General features: G+C 47.3%; 1 long non-coding RNA gene across 1 annotated transcript; it reads left to right on the forward strand.

The window, feature by feature from the left end:
- Positions 1-18,319: 18,319 nt before the first annotated feature.
- LOC142289735 (uncharacterized) lies at positions 18,320-18,774 on the forward strand. Its single transcript, XR_012750141.1, has 2 exons — positions 18,320-18,437; positions 18,506-18,774. It is a non-coding gene; the product is annotated as an uncharacterized LOC142289735 (long non-coding RNA).
- The last annotated feature ends 2,093 nt before the right edge of the window (positions 18,775-20,867 follow it).

Consider the following 20,867-nt stretch of genomic DNA (forward strand, 5'->3'; position numbering starts at 1 on the left):
TGTTGCTGCCCTTCCAAGCCCGGCCATTTGCCTAAACAGAGGTTTCTGACCGCATGTGGTGTATCAGTGTGCTCAGAGGAAACTGGCTAACAAATTTCTTGAAAAAATAAAAAAATGCTGCACAGCTTTTAACACTTCTAATATCCTAACAAAATAAAATGGTGTTTGAAAAATTATGCAGATGTAAAGTAGACATGTGAAAAACGATATTTACCAATTATTTTGTACAGCATGACAAAATGGTTTCAAAATATCAAAATTGAAATTGCGATTTTTTTTTTTGTTTTTTTTTTTAAATTTTAGCCAAAATTCCTATAGTTTCACAAATTAAATACAAAAATTGACCTAAATTTATCAAGTACGGTACATAAAGGACAATGTGTTATGAAAAATCAATCTCAGAATTACTGGGATCCATTGAAGTGACACCGGTCAGATTTCTAAAATTTGGCTTGGTCATGAAGTGCAAAATTAGCTCTGTCACTAATGGGATAAACGGATGAAAATAAACAATTGAGATGAATTTACATTTTTCCTTTAGTTTCAGAATACTTCTGCAGACATACTATAGATATTCTCCTAATAAAGACAAAACCTCACTTCCTTTCTTAAATATTCAGGTTACACAATTTATTAACCCTTTCGATTGATTGATTGATCACACTGTAGTTGTTCAATAATCAAATGAATCATCAAAATTACAAATTGCCTAATTGTGAACACACTGTATACATTTTAACTTATTTCCAAGTATCAACCAACATTCAATCTTCAGCCGATTAACTTCTTTTCTCCTTCCTCAATCCCTTCCAGGATTTGCATATTGTCATGCCTCGGGTTTGGGCCTCGATCTGATGACTTTGTGTTATGTGGTCAATTTCCTTCCATGTTAGGTCACAGCCTGGCCAATCCCTGCCCACAGCTGATGGTCTTTTATCCTTGCTTCTATCCTTTTGGTTTGCGGTTATCAGGTGTTCTGACTCTTTTTCTTTGTCCTACTACATTCCAGGTGGGGCTACTTATACTCTCCTGAAACTAGTGTTCTCAGCTGGCTATATTCTTGTCTGGATTCTGCTGGGGATTTCCAGCCTTACTGCTAGGGATTTTAGGCTGTTATATACAGACTGTTCTGTTATTAGCACTGTACTTACTCAATTATCTAACCTATACCTTTCTCCTGTGTGCTGTTAGGTTATTAGAGACTATCCTAACTAGCATTTGCTATTTCACCTTTACCTTCAGAGATAGGTAGAACAGGACCAAGTCTATACACCATCCTCACCTGTGTCCAGGGTCCATCCACACTGTGATGGGGTCCTTCTCCCATATCACACAATCTGTTACGCTCACTGAGGAGCGGCGAGCGGCCGGAGGTGGATCCACTGGACCTTGCACCGGACTCCACTGAGAAGGCGACCAGCAGCGAACCCCTATACAGGGACTGTGCGGCACCTCCCCAGAAGGCCTATATGCACGGCAGCCAGGAACCGGTAGTAGGAGTCTCTGTAAGGCCAGGTGTATCAAGGTTGTGACGTCCGCAGCCGGCAGAACACGGGAATGGCACCGGAGATGTTCATAGCAGGTGGCGTCCACAGTAGGTACGGCACAGATAATGTCCATGGCAGGTAGGGCACGGTGAAGTCCACAGCTTCAATGGTACGGATGGCACTACGGTGAGACAAGAAATTAGAACCAGGTATCAAATGCACAGATAACAGCACAAAAGGGTCTGGACACTGGCAATGCTCTAATGGAAGCGTTGCTCGGGCGCCTGCTGCCGGGGGAGGTGAACCTAAATACCCATTAGGTAACAGGTGACCTCTGAGGTCACTTCCAGAAAACGGGGCATACCGCTTTAAGAAAGGGGGCATGGCCTCGCGCGCAGCCTAGAGTCACTTACTGCAATTCTGTGTGAGGACGGGAGACAGGAAGAGGCTGCAGCAGGCCTGGGAGCAGGATGTACAGCAGGACCCGGACCAGGGGCAGCGCCTGCAGAGCCATGGGACCGGTAAGAGGAAGGCCGTCGCTGCCTAGGGTTTGGACCGGGAGTGCACGTGGGAGCCAGGGGTCTGGTGGCACCAGGTGCTACACAATCAACAGAGCGAGAGATGAGTGATAATCCAAAGAACATTTATTCCAAACAAATGAAATGGTTCATAAAAATAATCCACCACACAGAGGGTAAAATAGTCCAGAAACACAAATATAGTCCAGAAAGCGATAAATGTCCCTGAGAAGCTGCAGCTCCAGCCCAGAAGATCAATCTTCTTCCTTCTCTCTTCAAGTTCTCAAACAGACACCTTCTCTTTTCTCCTGCTCAGCCAGACTACTAATTCTTCATGTAAGCAGAGAGTTTAGGTGGATCCAGGCCCCCTTCCCCCAGACTTAGGGACAGAAACACAAGGGGGTGATTACCTACAGACAATACAATGACGCACAAGCAATACAGAGACTGGACAGTGAACCACGCCTAAAATACGAACCTACACAACATGATACACAATCCCCCATATTCCACCATCACAACCTCTCCCTCTTTCTTAATAAGTGAGTGCGCCTTTAGGTCTACACAGATCTCTGGCCACCTCACTTAAGTCCATGTTGCCCAGCTGTGGATAGTCCCTTGTACAGCAGTAACATTGTAAGGACAAGCTTCTCTTTGTGTCCTTCACTCAAACTGTGTTTCCTGCACCCACAAATCGGCATTGTAGATCTCCCACAGCATTTCCTAGGAGAATATCTGCAGGCAGGCCGCTCGTCACCCCAACCACACATTACGTGACCCCAAAGTCCACATCTACAGTCGCCTTTGGGATATTCCTCCTTTGTCCGCCAGCCTATTCAATAACAATCTCTGATCCATGATGTATCGTCTGTGGCCGAACCACCCGGCGATCAGCTATTGTAACAAATGCCCCAGAGTCACAAAATCCAATGACTCTCTGTCCATTCAGCACAACCTCCTGTAAGTGCTTACTTTGATGGTAAGAGGAATTTGGGGCTATGGCTTCCATCCCATAAACTCCTAGTGGTCGACCACGAGTGTCTGAGTCATTAGGTAAAGTCAACTTGAAGGGGTGAGAACTCTTCCCGCCTTGTATTTGGCTGTAGAGAATGAACAGGTCGAATTGGTGCAAGGTCATTCCTCAATCAACCAGCAGGGCAAGTGTTTTCCAAATGCCCAGGCTGCCCACATCGATAACATCTCCTCTGCATCGTACTCCTTCCAATGTGCATTCTGGAGAAGGCAGTAGGAGAACCTGGTAACTATGGTGCAGGGGTCAGCAGTACACTCCAGTGGAGGAGGTTGTACCTCTTCCTCAGGCGGGATGGAATGCACAAAATGCACCGGATGAGGTGGAGGTGTGTGGGGGTCCCTCTGAGTCGTTGCGGGACAACTGGATTGCAGGTGCCCAGGTTGCCCGCACCCATAACATCTCCTCTCTGTAAATCCCCCATGGCATGTTCGGAACTGTTGGGGCCCAGAATTGTGAGACGTGGATGTGATCGGCCTGCAGCTGCATGGAGGGGCAGATATAACTGGAGAGGGCCGAGGCGCAGGAGGATCAGACTGTGGCTTATTGTCCATAAGCTTCCTCCATTGCGGTCAGATAGTAATGGTATCATCTGCCAGGGCTGCAGCTCTATCCAAGGTGTGTGGCGTGCGCTCTCTGACCTATTCCCGTGTTTCTGAGGGACACTTGTAAAGAAATTGTTCTATAAGAAATACCTGTATAACGTCTTCCACAGTGAAGGTGTCGTTTGCTTCCAGCCATCTCCGACATGCCTGGGACATCTTATGGGCATACATACTAAACGATCCCCCTGTGGTGCATGGGAGGTCTCGGAACTGTGCCCTATGTGAGTCCTGTGTGATGGCATGATAATCCAGGATAGTCTGTTTTACACTGTTGTAATCCCGGTTCTGCGGTGAGCCAGTGGTGCGATAAGCCCCTGCTAGGCTTCTGTGCAGGAGTCCCACTAACAATCCAGCCAGAGTGGGGCACCTCCATCACGGCACACTGCTGCTCAAAGTCCTTGAAGAACCCCTCCAGATCTCTGGAAGCCTCATCAAATGGCTTGGAGTCCGCCCGAGTGATCCGTACAGGCTCTCGGATCGCTGGGTTTACACTCCAACTCATATTACTCCCTCTGCCGGACTCCATTGCTTCTTGTCTCCTCTGTGCTCAGTGAGCAGCCTCCTCCTTATACTCCTGAGATATACCTGGGCCCAGAACCACCATCTCTTCTTCGAACCACACCACCCACTTGCTTTTTGGGGCAGGGATCCCCATCCCCAGTGCTTGTCCGTGAGACATCTGGGAGGAGGTGGACTGGCTCTCACACCCACCGGTAGATCAATTAGGGCCTATTTACTCAGTCCCTGGTAGTTCAGGCCCAGATCACTGGCTCTCTCCTGTAGACTGGATACGGTCCAGTTTCTGTACTCACTCTGTGGGTGGTTCTCCATTAGGTTGTGTTCTGTTGATTCCACTGCTGCCTCTAGTTGTGATGGGGTCCTTCTCCCATATCACACAATCAGCAGAGCGAGAGATGGATGAAAAATCCAAAAATCCTTTATTTCAAGCAAATCAAATGGTCCATAACATAATCCACCGCACAGAGGGTAAAATAGTCCAGAAACACAAATATAGTCCAGAAAGCGATAAATGTCCAGGTCTCTCTGAGAAGCTGCAGCTCCAGCCCAGAGGATCAATCTTCTTCCTTCTCTCTTCAAGTTCTCAAACAGATACCTTCTCTTTTCTCCTGCTCAGCCAGACTACTAATTCTTCAGGTAAGCAGAGAGTTTAGGTGGATCCAGGCCCCCCTTCCCCCAGACTTAGGGACAGAAACACTACAGGGGGTGATTACCTACAGACAGTACAATGTACACATAAGTAATACAGAGACTGGACAGTTAACCACACCTAAAATACAAACCCTCACAACATTATACACAACCCCCCATATTCCACCATCACACACACATTGGGAAGTACACCGCTAATCCATGGCAAATATGCTCAGTGGCAGAGCTAGACAGATAGCAGTGAGCAAAAATAGCCCACTAAAAAGTAATTTAAAAGGCTTGATCGTTTCCGAATTGTGGCATAAAAAATCACCCAAGCTATGACCATCAAGATAATTTTATATACTGTATATTACATCTTTCATCTATATCAATACACTGGTTTTAACAACCATATGGAAATAATTTTTCCCAAGATACAAAATCCCATTTCTTCTATTTTTTTTGTAAAGCCAGCTTACAAATGTACAGGGAATTCAAGGGGAACATAAAATTACCCCTCAGGTACATGATTGTCCAAGTATCATGTACTTACCACGCAGTACCGAGCAGTCACAGGTTTACATGACCCCTCAGTAAGGGTGTGACCCCCCCCCACCCCCAACAGCTTCTTCGTAACTCCCAACCTTGGACTCTCTCCTGAACTCATCATAACTAGCAATAGTACAAACATCTTTGTGCCTGAAAGCCCATGCATCTGTGACGCCCCAGGGCTCTGGGGTGCTCGGTCCCGGGCACATGGTGCGCAATGGGGGTTGCAGTCGTGGTCGCGGCCGATGCCTGGTTCCGTGACCCTGGGGGTCGGTCCAAATAAAAAGGGGGAAAATGTAAAGAAATGGGAGAAATAAAAATAAAGAGTTTTTCGACTACGCTACTTGCGGTGTGTGGCCAGGTTATTGAAGCCGCCGCTGCATGGTCCTGATGGGGCTGGTGGAGTAATGCAGCTTAGGTGTTTTGGGCCCTCCGCAAGCAGGGCTAGGCCCCAGCAGTGGATGATGGGGATTGTAGTGGGGAACTGTCTGTGTAAGTGTATGGAGGCAATAAGGAAACAGTCCACACTGGTATTGCAGTTTGAACTTGCCTTGTTTTACTTGGTTTCAGTGCTTGGACCCGCTGGTGCCAGTTCCAGATGTTCCCGCTCCCCTTGTTCTCCATGCCAGTTGTGACCCGGGTTGTCTGTCCTCCGTGCACTCCTATTTGTATTGGGCTCCCGTGGCCTAGAGTTTCTTGGTCCTATTGCAGGCAGCCTGGACTTTTTAAGGGGGTCAATCCCTGGTCCCCTCTTTGCTGCTGATGCTTCAGACTCTTTGGTTGGCGATGGACCTTGGAGATCTCGCTTGGCAGATTTAACAGTTAACCATAAAGTGTCCCGCTGTTCTAGGGTTTGCACCCCGCCTTGTGCTGAGTCCTGTGAGCCTAGGTTCCAGACTTTTCCTTTTCTTCACTCTCTCACTCCTTTGACTACTACTCTCAACTCTCCTCTTCCTTCTCCTAATCCTAACCCTCAACTGACTACTTCCTCTCGCCAACTTTCCAACTGACCACTGGGCCCTCCCCTTGCTGGGTCTCTCTCTACAGATTGGGTGGCAACTATCCAATCAGTACCCATCCCTTTTACCTGTTACTAGGCAGTCTACCAGTCTGGTGTTGGGGTATGTGTGTGGCCTGAAGATGCTGGTGTGTAGACTGGCATGGATATTCCGGGGTTTGGGTTTCCATGTTACATTTTGTGGCAACTGGTACCGCAGGGGTGCTACACATCAATCTGACACTATGATGCACATCAGCACAGAAATATATTTTGAATGGACAGTGTAAGGATCTCTGTAGTTTAAAATTGCAGGGCTGATTTTATGTCCCATATGGCCTGAATTCCCAAAGACATTGTCATCTATAGATACAGTTTACCAGATTAATGTTCCAGTCTATTGGGTGTGTTCCTATGACTAAATGAGGTGGCATGAAGTATCTTTGGAATAACTGGTTTGACAGACTAATGATATGCATATATTTGTGACCTTAAAGGGGTTGTCCAGGACTAACATATTAATGACATATCCATAGGATAGATAGATTATCAGTATGAGGTAGGTGGAAGTCCTACACACATCACCCCAATTGGTCACCTGATAGTTGCTGATCTTCAATGCTGATTTTCTTGTGAATGAGAAATAAGCGACAGTACTTGGCAATGGTGACTAAACCATGTACAGAGTTGCACTATTCTTATGTTACTGACATCCAGCCATTGCTGAAGGAGATATCAGATTATGAGTGATGCTGGGTGTCGGACCCCCCACCGATCTTATATTACTGGTCCATCCCAGAGAATAGAAAAAAAATAAATAACAAAATAGAATATTATGAATAAATTCCTAAATACCTTTAATTAGTTAATCAAATTTGTTTTATTAATAAAAAGTGAATATGGCAGATATCTTTTTGCACTTATAGAAACCTGTCCCAGACAATAGGAGAAGTGCCAGTGAGTACGAGCAGTAGGAAGCTTTGCTGCTTTGACTTGTAGATAGTTTGACAGTACATTGTAATTATCTCTACTTCATAGCAGCCAATCAGCATTCAGAAAGAAAGTGGGAACAGCAATGCATGCAGCCTCAGTACTCATGGTATCTCCAGCAGCAGATCAGGTAGACAAAGTAAGCATCAATAAACTCAGCCTCTTCTTACCTCAGTACCACTGACATCTCCATTATTAGATTACAAAGACAGGTAGGACAGCAGTGTGAGCAGCCTCTTCTAACCTCAGCTCCCTGGTATCTGATCAGAAAAAAAAAGATGGACAGCAGTATGAGTGGCCAATTCTTACCTCAGCAGCCCTGGCATCTTCACTTTTAGATCAGAAAGATAGATTGGACAGCACTGTGTGTAGCCTCTTCTTACATCAGCATCCCTGGTATCTCCATTATTACATCAAGAAGTCAGTGTTGATAGCAGTGTGAGCAGCCTCTTCTTGCCTCAATCAGCACCTCTATTATCTCCAGTATTAGATCAGATAGGGTAGACAGAAGTGTGAGCAGTTTTTTTCTTACCTTTCTTACCTCAGAACTCCTGGTTTCTCCAATATTAGATTAAAAAAACAACCCAGAATGGATAGCAAAATGATAAATCTATTCTTGTCTCAGCATCCCTGATATCTCCAGTATATAATTGGATAGACATGTTAGATAAAAGTTTAAGCAGTTTCTTGTTACCTCAGCTCACCTTGTATCTCCAGTTTTAGAACACAAAGAGAGAGGGGACAGTGGTGTGCTGAGCCTCCTGTTACCTGAGATCCTTTAGTATCTCCAGTTCCAGTATTAGATTGGATGGATAGGGTGGAAAGAAAAGTGAGCAGCCTCTTCTGACCTCAGCATTCCAGTGCTAGATTAGATAGACATGGTAGCCAGAAGTATGTGCAGCTTTTTCTTAGGGGTACTTCTCACATAGCGAGATCGCATTGCGAGATCGCTGCTGAGTCACGGTTTTTGTGACGCACCAGTGACCTCATTAGCGATCTCGCTATGTGCGACACTGAGCATTGATCTGGCCCCTGCTGTGAGATCACTGCTCGTTACACACAGTGCTGGTTCATTTTTTGGTCTTTGCTCTCCCGCTGTGAAGCACACATCCAGGGCCGGACTGGCCATAGGACAATTCTGGCAAATGCCAGAAGGGCTGGTGCCTGTAGTGGCCGCTCAATCTTCAGTCACCGCCGCTCTCCTCCGTTGTGTGCGCTGTGCTGTGTCGGCCCTGCTGGGCGATTCTGCGCCCAGCATACACTGCTGAGGAGAGTGATGGTGACCGCAGATCTCTCCTTCCTGATCAAATGTATCTGCGTCTCTCAGCCGTAAATACATTTGAACAGTGTAGCGCGGGGCTCGGGTCTGGGCTCCAACGTGCATCAGTGTGATGCTGACGTCATCCCAATGCTGCGGGCGCCACAGAGACACGTCGGGCAGTGGTAAGCGCTCGGGAGTGGGGTGAGTACTTTATTCAGAGTGGGCAGTGTGTGTGTGTGTGTGTGTGTGTGTGGAGGATATTTTACAAAAGGGCACTGTGGGGGGGAAATATTTTGCAGAAGCAGCGTGGGAGGGGTATATTAATGAGACTGGCAGCATGGGGGTATATTAACGTGAGTGGCAGCTTGGGTGGATATTAAGGAGAGTGGCGTGGGTGGTATACTATTGAGAGTGAGAGAGTGGGGTATATTAAGGAGAGTAGCAGTGTGGGGGTATATTAAGGAGAGGGGCAGTGTGGGGGGTATATTAAGGAGAGGGGCAGTGTGGGGGTATATTAAGGAGAGTGACAGAGTGGGGTATATTAAGGAGAGTAGCACTGTGGGGGTATATTAAGGAGAGTGGCAGTGTGGGGGTATATTAAGGAGAGGGGCAGTGTGGGGGTATATTAAGGAGAGGGGCAGTGTGGGGGTATATTAAGGAGAGTGACAGAGTGGGGTATATTAAGGAGAGTAGCACTGTGGGGGTATATTAAGGAGAGTGGCAGTGTGGGGGTATATTAAGGAGAGGGGCAGTGTGGGGGTATATTAAGGAGAGGGGCAGTGTGGGGGTATATTAAGGAGAGTGGCAGTGTGGGGGTATATTAAGGAGAGGGGCAGTGTGCTGGTATATTAAGGAGAGTGGCAGTGTGGGGGTATATTAAGGAGAGTGGCAGTGTGGGGGTATATTAAGGAGGGTAGCTGTGTGGGGGTATATTAAGGAGAGCAGCAGTGTGGGGGTATATTAAGGAGAGCGGCAGCATGAGGGTATATTAATTAGAGTGGCAGCATGGGGGTATATTAAGGAGAGTAGTGTGGTTATATTAAGGAGAGCATCAGCATGGGGGGTATATTAAGGAGAGTGGCAGCGTGGGGGTATAATGAGAGTGGCAGCGTGTGGGTATATTAAGGTGAGTGGCAGCGTGGGGGTTATATTAAGGAGGTGCAGCGTGGAACCAAAAACTGCTGCCGCGAGGAGGTGCAGCGTGCGATCCAAAAACTGCAGCCGCGAGGAGGTGCAGCGTGCGATCCAAAAACTACCGCCGCGAGGAGGTGCAGCATGCGATCTAAAAACTGCCGCCCCAAGGAGTGCAGCATGCCTTTTAGAGATCATTTCATCTTCAACTTGTTTAACTGTTCTTAATAATAATTTTGACCAGGGGTGTCCAAACTTTTACATGCCACTGTATATTCTTATATAGCTTATAACTTATATAGTGTGAATGCCTTTTAGAGATAATTTCATCTTCAACTTGTTTAACTGTAGAGTTGAGCGATGTTCGAATCGAACGGTTCGCCAATTTCATGTTCAAGTGATTTTGGGGGGTGTTTGAGTCGTTCGACGTACTCGAACGATTTGCTTAAAGTTCGGCAGTTTGAGTTACATTTGAAAACGGTTCAATCACCAAAAAGCGTAGCTAGTTACTAGCTGACTTTTCACTGTGATAGTGTGAGTCATTGTGAATCATGATATTATCAAAATTCAGCGTATAGTGTGCGGGGGGGACGGGGTTTAGCTGCTGCTGAGTGCTGAAAGAATGGCGATAGCCGTTTTTGTTTTTTTTTTCTTTTGCTAACCGCGCGTACAGTGAGGAGGGCCAGTCTGTCAGCAAATCACAGACACACACACAGCAAAGTGGATTTTTGCCAGACAAGCATGTCACATGTCCTTGCCTTATAAGACCCGGCCATTTTCCCCATCGCTGCCATTATCTGTCTGCTGCGGGTGGGTGACAGTCACCGCTCCCGCTCCCGCTGCTGCTGCTGTGTGCGCTATAGACATACAGTGCAATCTACACAGCGCTTTAGGGATTAGGGATTACTTGTAATTTCAGCCCTTTTCAGGGCTACATTACAGCCGATCATAGGCATTGTTGCTAGGCAGGTCTGTGCCAACGCTGTGCCGGGGTTTATATCACAGCGTCTGGCTACATCAGCTCAGGCAATTCCTTGGGGCATTGTTTCATTGGCAGGGATAGAAAGTGAGGCTTCCTTTGCTAACCAGCTAGCTACAGCAACTGTGCATTCTACACACCTGTCCATTTTTGCTACGCAATTTTAATTGCAAACAGTGCTGACACTTTTAGGGCCATAGTTTCATTGTCAGGGATAGTCAGTGTTGGTTCTTCAGCTGTCAATAAAGCTATACCACCTCTGCATTGTACAGCACCTGTCCGTTTGTGCTACACAATTTTAATTGCCAAAAGTGCTGCTATTTTTAGGGGCATACTTTCATTGTCTGGGATACTATGTTAGGGTTCCTCTGCTGACAATTTTGCTATACCACCCCTGCATTGTACACCACCTGTCCATTTGTGCTACACAATTTTAATTGCCAAAAGTGCTGCTATTTTTAGGGGCATACTTTCATTGTCTGGGATACTACGTTAGGGTTCCTCTGCTGACAATTTAGCTATACCACCTCTGCATTGTACACCACATCTCCATTTTTGCTACGCAATTTTAATTGCAAACAGTGCTGACACTTTTAGGGCCATAGTTTCATTGTCAGGGATAGTCAGTGTTGGTTCTTCAGCTGTCAATTAAGATAGACCACCTCTGGAATCTACACCACCTCTCCATTTTTGCTATGACATTTTAAGTGTCCATTTTGGTCACAAACAAAATGAGTGGCAAAAGGACAGATGCTGGTGGAAAGGGGAACAGGCATGTTGGAAAAGGAAAAAAGTTTGTGTCCTTGGGGTAGGTGCTAAAGCTACAGTAACATCTGCTGAAGAAAGGCCATCTTCCAGCAAAAGTAAGAAGTCTACTACTTTCCGTGGACAATCTGATGTGATCCCTTTTTTACGGAACCGAACAACTCTACCAAAGGTAGATGATGCACAAAAAAAGAACATGCTTGAATGGATCTCAAGTGCTCTAACAAGTGGCCTCTCCTCCACCTCAACTTCAACATCCAAAAAACAACAGTCCACTGAGTTGTCACCCCAATTGCAGTTGCTTTCTACCAGCTCTCAAGTCTCCACCCGCCCTGCAGAGTATGGTGTAACACAGATGGGAGAGTCTGCAGAGCTGTTCAGTCACACTATAGCCTGGGAATCAGAGGTCTGCTCCCAAGCTACAGTGAGTACAGACCAGGAAATTATCTGCAGTGATGCCCAGAAGCTTTGTGAGTCAGATTCAGGCCCTGATGACCAAGTTTCTGAGCATAATGTAGACCCTCATTCCCAAACTATAACACCTCTTGGTGGAGACAATGAGGAACATACTGATGACGATGAGACTCAGATACCTGATTGGAATGACAACTTAACTATTCAGTCAGGGCAGGAAGAGGTTAGGTCTGAGGGCGAGGGGAGTGCAAACACACAGGTTGATGATGAGGTTGTAGATCCCACTTACTGTCAACCCACAGTCAGGCACTCGAGGAGGTCAGCAGAGGCGGTGGAGGAGGATGCGACTGATGACGAGGTTAGCTTGCGCCTTCCTGGACAGAGACGGAGTACTGGAAGCACGTCAACAACTGCATCCTTAGCCACAACTCTGCCTCTGAACACAAGTCGTGGTGGCTCTGCAGGTCGCATGGGCTCTAATAGTTGCCTAGACTGGTACTTTTTTGACACCGTAAAGCATCACCCAGCTCATGTGATTTGTAAGATTTGTCGCCAATCTGTAAGTAGAGGCCAAAAACTCACTAGTTTGACTACTTCGTCCATGAACCGTCACATGAATAAAAAGCATAAGTCCCAGTGGGAAGCTCACTGTGCTACAATGCGGCCTAGCGGAGCGGGCCAACCACCGTCTGCTTCTTCAAGTGCATCCGCGCGCTCTTCATCCTCTATGACTGTGGGGACAGCTGTCATACATGCTTTCCGACGCAGACCTTCCACCTCTTTAACTGCAACAGGCAGTTTGATTGGCAGGTCATCAGTTGTTTTGGAAGGGGAAACAGGTGCTGGTGTAGATCTCTCTCAGACATCGAGAGCACCAACTTTGGATGAAGGCAACATCATGTCTCCGCCTGCACTTTCCTCACAGACCAGCAGTTTTCCAGGGACACCCTACTCAACGCCGTCACCGCACAGCAGCCAGATCTCGGTCCCTCAGATGTGGACAATTAAAAGACCATTTCCTCCTAGCCATGACAAAGCTAAGAGGTTGACTTTCACCCTCTGCAAGCTGTTGGCTACAGAAATGCTGCCTTTCCAACTGGTGGACACAGAGGATTTTCGAGACCTTATTTCCGTCGTTGTGACCGAGTACCAGATGCCCAGTCGCCACTACTTCTCCAAGAGAGGTGTGCCTGCGCTACACCAGCATGTCGCACACATCACCGCTTCCTTGAGAAACTCTGTGTGTGACAGGGTGCATTTCACCACTTGGACCAGTAAGCATGGACAGGGGTGTTACATGTCGTTGACTGGGCACTGGGTAACTATGGTGAGAGATGGAGAAGGGTCTGCTGTACAAGTCTTGCCGTCCCCACGAGGTGTGCGTCAATCCTCTGTATCTCGAAGTTCCTCCACTGCTTCTGCCTCCTCAACCTCGTCTGGGTCCTCCACCTTCGCCCAAAGCCTGTCTGGTCAGGCCACCCGCATTGTAACTGCGCACAAGGAATCCCGCACACCTCCTTACTATGCTGGCAGCAGAGCTCAACGGCATCAGGCGGTCTTTACGTTGAAATGTCTGGGAAATAAGAGTCACACAGCTGAGGAGTTGTGGTCAGCTCTGGAGACCAAGTTTAGTAAATGGTTGTCTCCACTCAACCTGCAGCCAGGAAAGGCCGTGTGCGAATGCTGAAAACCTGGGTGCGGCCCTTCGCCGGGGCAAGTGGACACACGTGCCTTGTATGGCTCATGTGTTGAACCTTGTTGTCCAGCAATTTTTAACCCACTATCCTGGCCCAGATGGGCTTTTGCACAGGGCACGGTCACTCTCTGCTCACTTCCGCCGTTCAACCGGCGCAGCTAACCAACTTGCATCGCTCCAGAAGTCTTTCGGCCTGCCGGTTCACCGCCTGAAATGCGATGTGACGACACACTGGAATTCGACTCTCAACATGTTGCAGCGACTGTGGCAGCACCGCCGAGCCCTGGTGCAATACGTTATAACATATAGCCTGGGCCAACGAGATGCAGAGGTGGGGCAGATCATGCTGTTGGAGTGGTCTCAGATCAAGGACCTATGCACCCTTCTGCACAGTTTCGACATGGCGACGAATATGTTTAGCGCTGACAATGCCATTATCAGCATGACAATTCCAGTCATTTACATGCTGGAGCACACTCTAAACACTATTCGGAGACAGGTGGTGGGACAAGGGGAAGGGGAGGAAGTACAGGAGGATTCATATGCGGAAGGGATACCAAGATTTACAAGGTCCAGACGTTCAGCATCACCAAGGCGGCAGGCATGGGACGGTGGGGGAAAGGGATTAACAAGGGCGCATGGTAGCAGCCAAACTGTTGAGGAAGGTGCAGGAGCCCAGGAAGAAATGGAGGATGAACTGTCGATGGGCATGGAAGACTCAGCAGATGAGGGAGACTTTGGTCAAATTTCGGTTGTTCAAGGTTGGGGGGAGATGTCAGAGGAAGGAAGCATGGTTATCACCTCGCACCACAAACACAGCAAGGACTTGGTTCGCATAGATGCGCAAGACACATGAGCGCCTTCTTGCTGCACTACCTACACTAATGACACTCGGATTGTCCGAATTAGAAGTAATGATGACTACTGGGTTGCCACACTCTTAAGGCTGCTTTACACCAGACAATCTATCGTGCGATAGATCGTCGGGGTCACGGTTTTTGTGATGCACATCCGGCATCGCTGGCTATGCCGGCCTGTGTGACACCTCCTAGCGACGCAGTATCGCTCACAAATCGTGAGTCGTGTACTGGTCGCTAGGTTCCATAATATCGGTCCTGAAATCGGGCGACGGTTGTTCATCGTTCCCGTGGAATCACACGTCGCTCCGTGTGACACCACGGGAACGATTAACATCGCGTACCTGCTTCCCGCGTCAGCCGCCGGCTCTATGTGAAAGGAAGGAGGTGGGCGGGATGTTTACATCCTGCTCATCTCCGCCCCTCCGCTTCTATTGGCCGGCGGCCGTGTGACGTCGCTGTGACGCCGAACGTCCCTCCCACTCCAGGAAGTGGACGTTCGCCGCCCACAGCGTGGTCGCACGAGAGGTAAGTACGTGTGACGGGGGTTACCGACTTTGTGCGCCACGGGCAGCGATTTGCCCGCGACGCAAAAAGGACGGGGGCGGGTACGATCGATTGTGAAATTGCACAATCGGTCGTACCGTGTAAAGCAGCCTTCAGATCCCCGGTACAAGTCCAAATTTGGCGAAATAATTTCAGCCATAGAAAGGGACGCACGTATGCAGGAGTATCAGCAGAAGCTGTTATGCAATCTTAGCTCGGCTTTTCCACCAAACACCAGTGGTGCACAGAGTAAATCTCCCAGTTGTAACTTGCCAAGCATGGGACTGTCTCGTCATCAACAGTCAAACCGTACCAGCAACACCGTATCTGGTAGTAATAGCAATTTTATGGAATTGTTTCATAATTTTTTTAGACCATCCTTTGCAAGGCCACAAGAGACAAGAAGTCTGACACATAGTCAACGGCTGGAGAGGATGATACAGGAGTATCTCCAAATGAACATCGATGCTATGACTGTGCAACTGGTGCCTTGCTCATTTTGGGCTTCCAATCTAGAAAAAATGGCCTGAGCTCGTCACTTACGCCTTGGAGATCTTGTCGAGTCCCGCAGCCAGCGTTGTCTCGAAACGTGTCTTCAGTGCTGCTGGGTGTGTGCTGACAGATAAGCGCACGTGTGGCGCCCTGGACAAGCCAGGGGCCACAGAGCACAACACCAACACACCCCACACTCCCAGCAGGCACACCGAAGTCAGACACAAAACCCTTGTTGCCTTCCTCCAGGGGCTGATGTCCACACCAGGGGGTGGGCCAGGCCGTTGGCCCCGCCCACCGAGGAGTTCACAGTCCTGGAGGCGGGAAAAGTAAGGAGATCAGCTAGGGAAGTGAAAGTGGAAGGAAGGAAAGTGGCAGCTGAGCAGACTAAAGTTGGTCCGGGTGTGTGGCGCGGACGGAGCAGCAAGGTTGGCAGACGGTGGTGACCGTCTGCAGGAGTGGCCTATCGGAGTGTACCGTAAGGACCGTGGACGGACGGTGGCCCGGCGGTACCGGACCGGTACACAAAGAGAAGTCAGCACCAACTGGCAGGGGCTTACGGACCCCGGCAAGGCTAGGAGTCGCCGTGAATTTGCCGAATTCGTTAGTGAAGGGAACCTTTTGGGTTTCCCAACAGCCAAGTCCCGACAGAAGGCAACAGTCCAACCAAGCGAGGGAGACACCGCCACCGCCAGGCAACTGTTTCCCAGGGCCAGAGCCTGCGGGCAAAAGGGGCTCCTCCAGCCCATATCCAAGCTGGGGAGAGGGTTACCGGTGGGAACCCATTGGAACCATCTACCGTACATAGGTGCAGGGAAAGGCAGTCACCATCAACCTGCCGGGAGGAAACAACACCGCAGCCGTCTGTGGGACACGTCCATCCAGCCGTGTGTTTTACCGAGAACTGTGTCCTCATCATTGGCTGAGTGAGTACCACCGTGCCGTGTGGTACAGCGCTGCCCCCGCGACCCTGCACCTCACCAGGCCCCGGAAATCTGCCTGCCACACATCCCTACCCCATCACCGGACCCCGGGACAACCAACCCTCTACCCACGGAGGGGAGAACTAACATCCAAGCTGCTCCCTGTCATCGCTCCCGGGATCCTCGTCCAGAGCAGCGGTGGTGCACCAATCTCACCACAACCGTGGGTGGCGTCGCGGACAATAACCAAATCCTCACCATCCAATCCCCACCCTTTTCACTCACGGGCGAGGAGCGCCTCTCGAGTCCCCGGGATCCGGCCCACCGCTCGAGCCACCACCGAGCAGCAGCAGCAGCCGCGGCCGGACCCGAGCAGTGGGAGAGCGCACCGTCCCCTCCTCCGCCCGCGACACACGCGTCTGTCCAGTGACAATGTGGACAGACTAACGTTCATCAAGATGAACAAGTGATGGATCAGCAAGGACTTTGCTACCCCGGTGTCATCCTGGGGACAGTTAAGGATGGCGTATTTTTGAATGTGCTTGATGCAAATCAACATGTCAAGTTTGCAACTGGGGCACAAGTGATGCCACTGAAGTGGTGTCTGTGGGGCCCAATTTTTGGAAAAATTGGAGGCTCTGCTTGGAGTACTCTTGCTGTGTTTTTCGTGATTTTAGAAGGGCATGCCATGCCTATATCTGTGTCTCCTCCTCTTTTTACTCGTCCAGCTCTTTTGTTTTCGCATGAGTATATGTCCTTGTCACTTTTCCATGTGTTTGTGGTGTCTTTTGAGTTGTTTGTCACCTTTTGGACACCTTAGATGGTGTTTTCTATGTGTTTGTATGTGTTTGTGTTTGCTTGCCATTGTTTTCAATGGGGTTCGAATTGGTTCGTCGAACGTTCGACGAACTTGTCCTCCATTCGACGAACCGAACTGAACTCGAACTTTCAGGGGGTGGCTCATCTATTTAACTTTTCTCAATAATAATTTTAACCAGGGATGTCCAAACTTTTACATGCCACTGTATATTCTTATACATAGGGGCAGTATTATAGTAGTTATATTCTTGTGCATAGGTGCAGTATTATATCAGTTATATGCTTGTACATAGGGGGGCAGTATTATAGTAGTTATATTCTTGTGCATAGGGGCAGTAATATAGTAGTTATATTCTTGTACATAGGAGCAGTATTATAGTAGATATATTCTTGTACATAGGGGCAATATATTTGTATATGGGGAGCAGTATTATTTTAATTATTGTCTTGTGCACTTATGCAGTAAAACAGAAGAAGTATTTTGACTGTCCCTATGACGGCAGCCATAATGTCACCATTAATAGTGCCAGTGACACCCCCCCCCAGAACCTCGCTCGCTGAGTAAATAATGGAGCTCGCTGAGTAAATAATGGAGCCTCACTAAATAAATAATGGAGCCTCGCTGAGTAAATAATGGATCCTCACTAAGTAAATAATGAAGTCCCACTAAGTGAATAATGGAACCTCGCTGAGTAAATAATGGAACCTCGCTGAGTAAATAATGGAACCTTGCTCGCTGAGTAAATAATGGAACCTTGCTCGCTGAGTAAATAATGGAGCTCGCTGAGTAAATAATGAAGCTCGCTGAGTAAATAATGGAGCCTCACTAAGTAAATAATGGAGCCTCACTGAGTAAATAATGGAGCCTCACTAAATAAATAATGGAGCCTCGCTAAGTAAATAATGGAGCCTCACTAAATAAATAATGGAGCCTCGCTAAGTAAATAATGGAGCCTCGCTGAGTAAATAATGGAGCCTCACTAAGTAAATAATGGAGCCTCGCTAAGTAAATAATGCAGCCTCGCTCGCTGACTAAATAAAGAGGCCACACCCACTTGCTATGTCATCATATTATGAGGTCACAGTAGTCAGAGACTATTAAAAGCCATGCAGCTATCATTTATCCTCATACTCCTGGACCGGACCGCTGAATGAACCCAGTGGACATCGGCGGCGACGCAGAGCCAGGAGGAACCCCATAAAGTGCCACCCCGGCCGTAGGACAGGTAAATATCTATATACACGCTTGCCTGTGAACAGAATGTGTAGTAATGATGGCTTCTTCTTGTCTCAGTTCACAGGCGCAGAAGGCACCATCATAGACGGTGAAGAGGTCTCCACACAGCGACGCCGCGTCTCAAGACTTCAGCAAACCCTGGGTGAATCCAAAAGACTTCTGAAGACTCCACCAAAACCGTAGTGAATCCAAAATATCGCTTGAATGCTTTACGAAACCCGTGCTGAGTACAACATACTTACTGAAGGCTTCACCAAACCCGTGCTGAGTCCAAAAGATGCTAGATGCCGCTGGAGATATCTGTTAATAAACCTAAGGCGCAAATACTCTTCTGTTCTTGTTTTTTTTTAGTAAAACGCCTCAATCTTTTTGTGCTTTCTCTAAGCTGGAGTCTTAAAGGGGGCCAGGGTTCTTCTTGTACACATGTGGGATCTTAAAGGGGGCCGGGGTTTTTCTTGCAGGTATGTGGGATCTTAAAGGGGGGCTGGGGTTCTTCTTGCAGGCATGTGGGATCTTAAAGGGGGGCTGGGGTTCTTCTTGCAGGCATGTGGGATCTTAAAGGGGGGCTGGGGTTCTTCTTGCAGGCATGTGTTCCTGCATAGAGACCACACTGATTAGCTGCAGTACACCACACACCAGAAGATATGGCCGGCATCAGGCTCCTATCGGTCCAGGGTCTATAATCAGCTCATATCTGTAAATACAAAGTGACAAATATTAAAACCCCATTGTTAAACTTTTTATTAAAAAAAAAATAAATCTCCACAAAGTTGGATGGAAATATATGATTAGTGATGGGTGGGACCACAAACACCCGGAATCAGTGCATCCAACAGGGTTTGAAAAAAAACAAACAGAAACAAAAAACATAATTAAAGAAGTAAGAATTATAATAAAAACATCACATTCAAAAATAAGTGAATCCAACCAGCTTTAAAAAAAACAAAAAAAAACAAAAAAAAACAACCCAAGAAACAAAATACAATTAAAGAGAATAAAGAGAAAATAAAACAAAAACCTCACATGCACAAATATCCTGGATCAGTGAATGCAACCCGGTTTTAAAGAAAAGAAAACAAACCTAAAAAAAATACAAAGAAAATCATCAGAAAATTAAAAAACTAATAAAATAAAAACATCACCTGGGATCAGTGAATGCAACTGGGTTTAAAAAAAACGAACAAAAAAACCCCACAATTGAAGAAAATAAACAATATTTAAAAAAAAACAAAAAAAAACTCACTCACATGCACAAATATCCGGGATAAGTGGATCCAACTGGGTTTTAAAAAAAAAAAAAAAAAACAAAACAAAAAAAAACAACTAGAAAATTAAAAATAAAAAAACAGAGACCTCACATGCACAAATATCCAATATCAGTGGATCCAACCGGGTTTAAAGAAAAAAAAAACCAAAACCTTATAAACAAAATACAATCACAGAAAATTTAAAACAAAAATACCTGGGATCAGTGAATGCAACTGGGTTTAAAAAAATCAAACAAAAATTAACCAGATAAAAAAAAATGAAAACCTCATAAAAACCTCAGAAGGCACGCCTTCTCCAAGAAAGGCGTAACTCTGCTTGGAGTCCCCTTGCTGTGTTTTTAAAAATGATCCAAGATGAACAAGTCATTGTTCAGCAAGGACTTTGCTACCCCGGTGTCATCCTGGGGACAGTTAAGGCTGGCGTTTTTTTGAATGTGCTTGATGCAAATCAACATGTCAAGTTTGCAACTGGGGCACAAGTGATGCCACTGAACTGGTGTCTGTGGGGCCCAATTTTTGGAGAAAAGGGAGACTCTGCTTGGAGTCCCCTTGCTGTGTTTTACATGATTTTAGAAGAGCATAACATGCCTATGGCTGGAAACACATCTATGCAAGTAAAATCGGTCCGACTGGGCTGAAAAAAACTCGTCTGATTTTAGTTCACGTTAGGTCCGAGTGCAATGCAAGTGCGATGCTTTTTCTGAATAAATTAATGATTTTACTAGCGCGTGTAATGCGTGTGTAATGCGTGTGTAATGCGTGTGTAATGCGTATTTTTTACTATGTCATCTGCCATTCAGCTCTGCTACATGGCCGCTGACAGCAGACACAGATAGCCATGTAGCAGAGCTGAATGGCAGATGACAGTAGACACAGACAGCCATGTAGCAGAGCTGAATGGCAGATGACAGTAGACACAGACAGCCATGTAGCAGAGCTGAATGGCAGATGACAGCAGACACAGACAGAGCCGCACGATCAGAATGAACTCGGGTGAACTTCACCTGACTTCATTGTCATGCTGCGGCTCTGTCTGTGTCGCGTCCTGATTAGCGGTCACCCGTGAAGGGCTCACCGGTGACCGCAAATCCTCTGAGTGACTGAAGTTAGCAGCCCTCTCTCATACTCACTGATCCCCGATCCCCGGCGCG

Source organism: Anomaloglossus baeobatrachus, chromosome 2 (assembly GCF_048569485.1).
Source record: "Anomaloglossus baeobatrachus isolate aAnoBae1 chromosome 2, aAnoBae1.hap1, whole genome shotgun sequence".
In the NCBI taxonomy this organism is placed as follows: Eukaryota; Metazoa; Chordata; class Amphibia; order Anura; family Aromobatidae; genus Anomaloglossus; species Anomaloglossus baeobatrachus.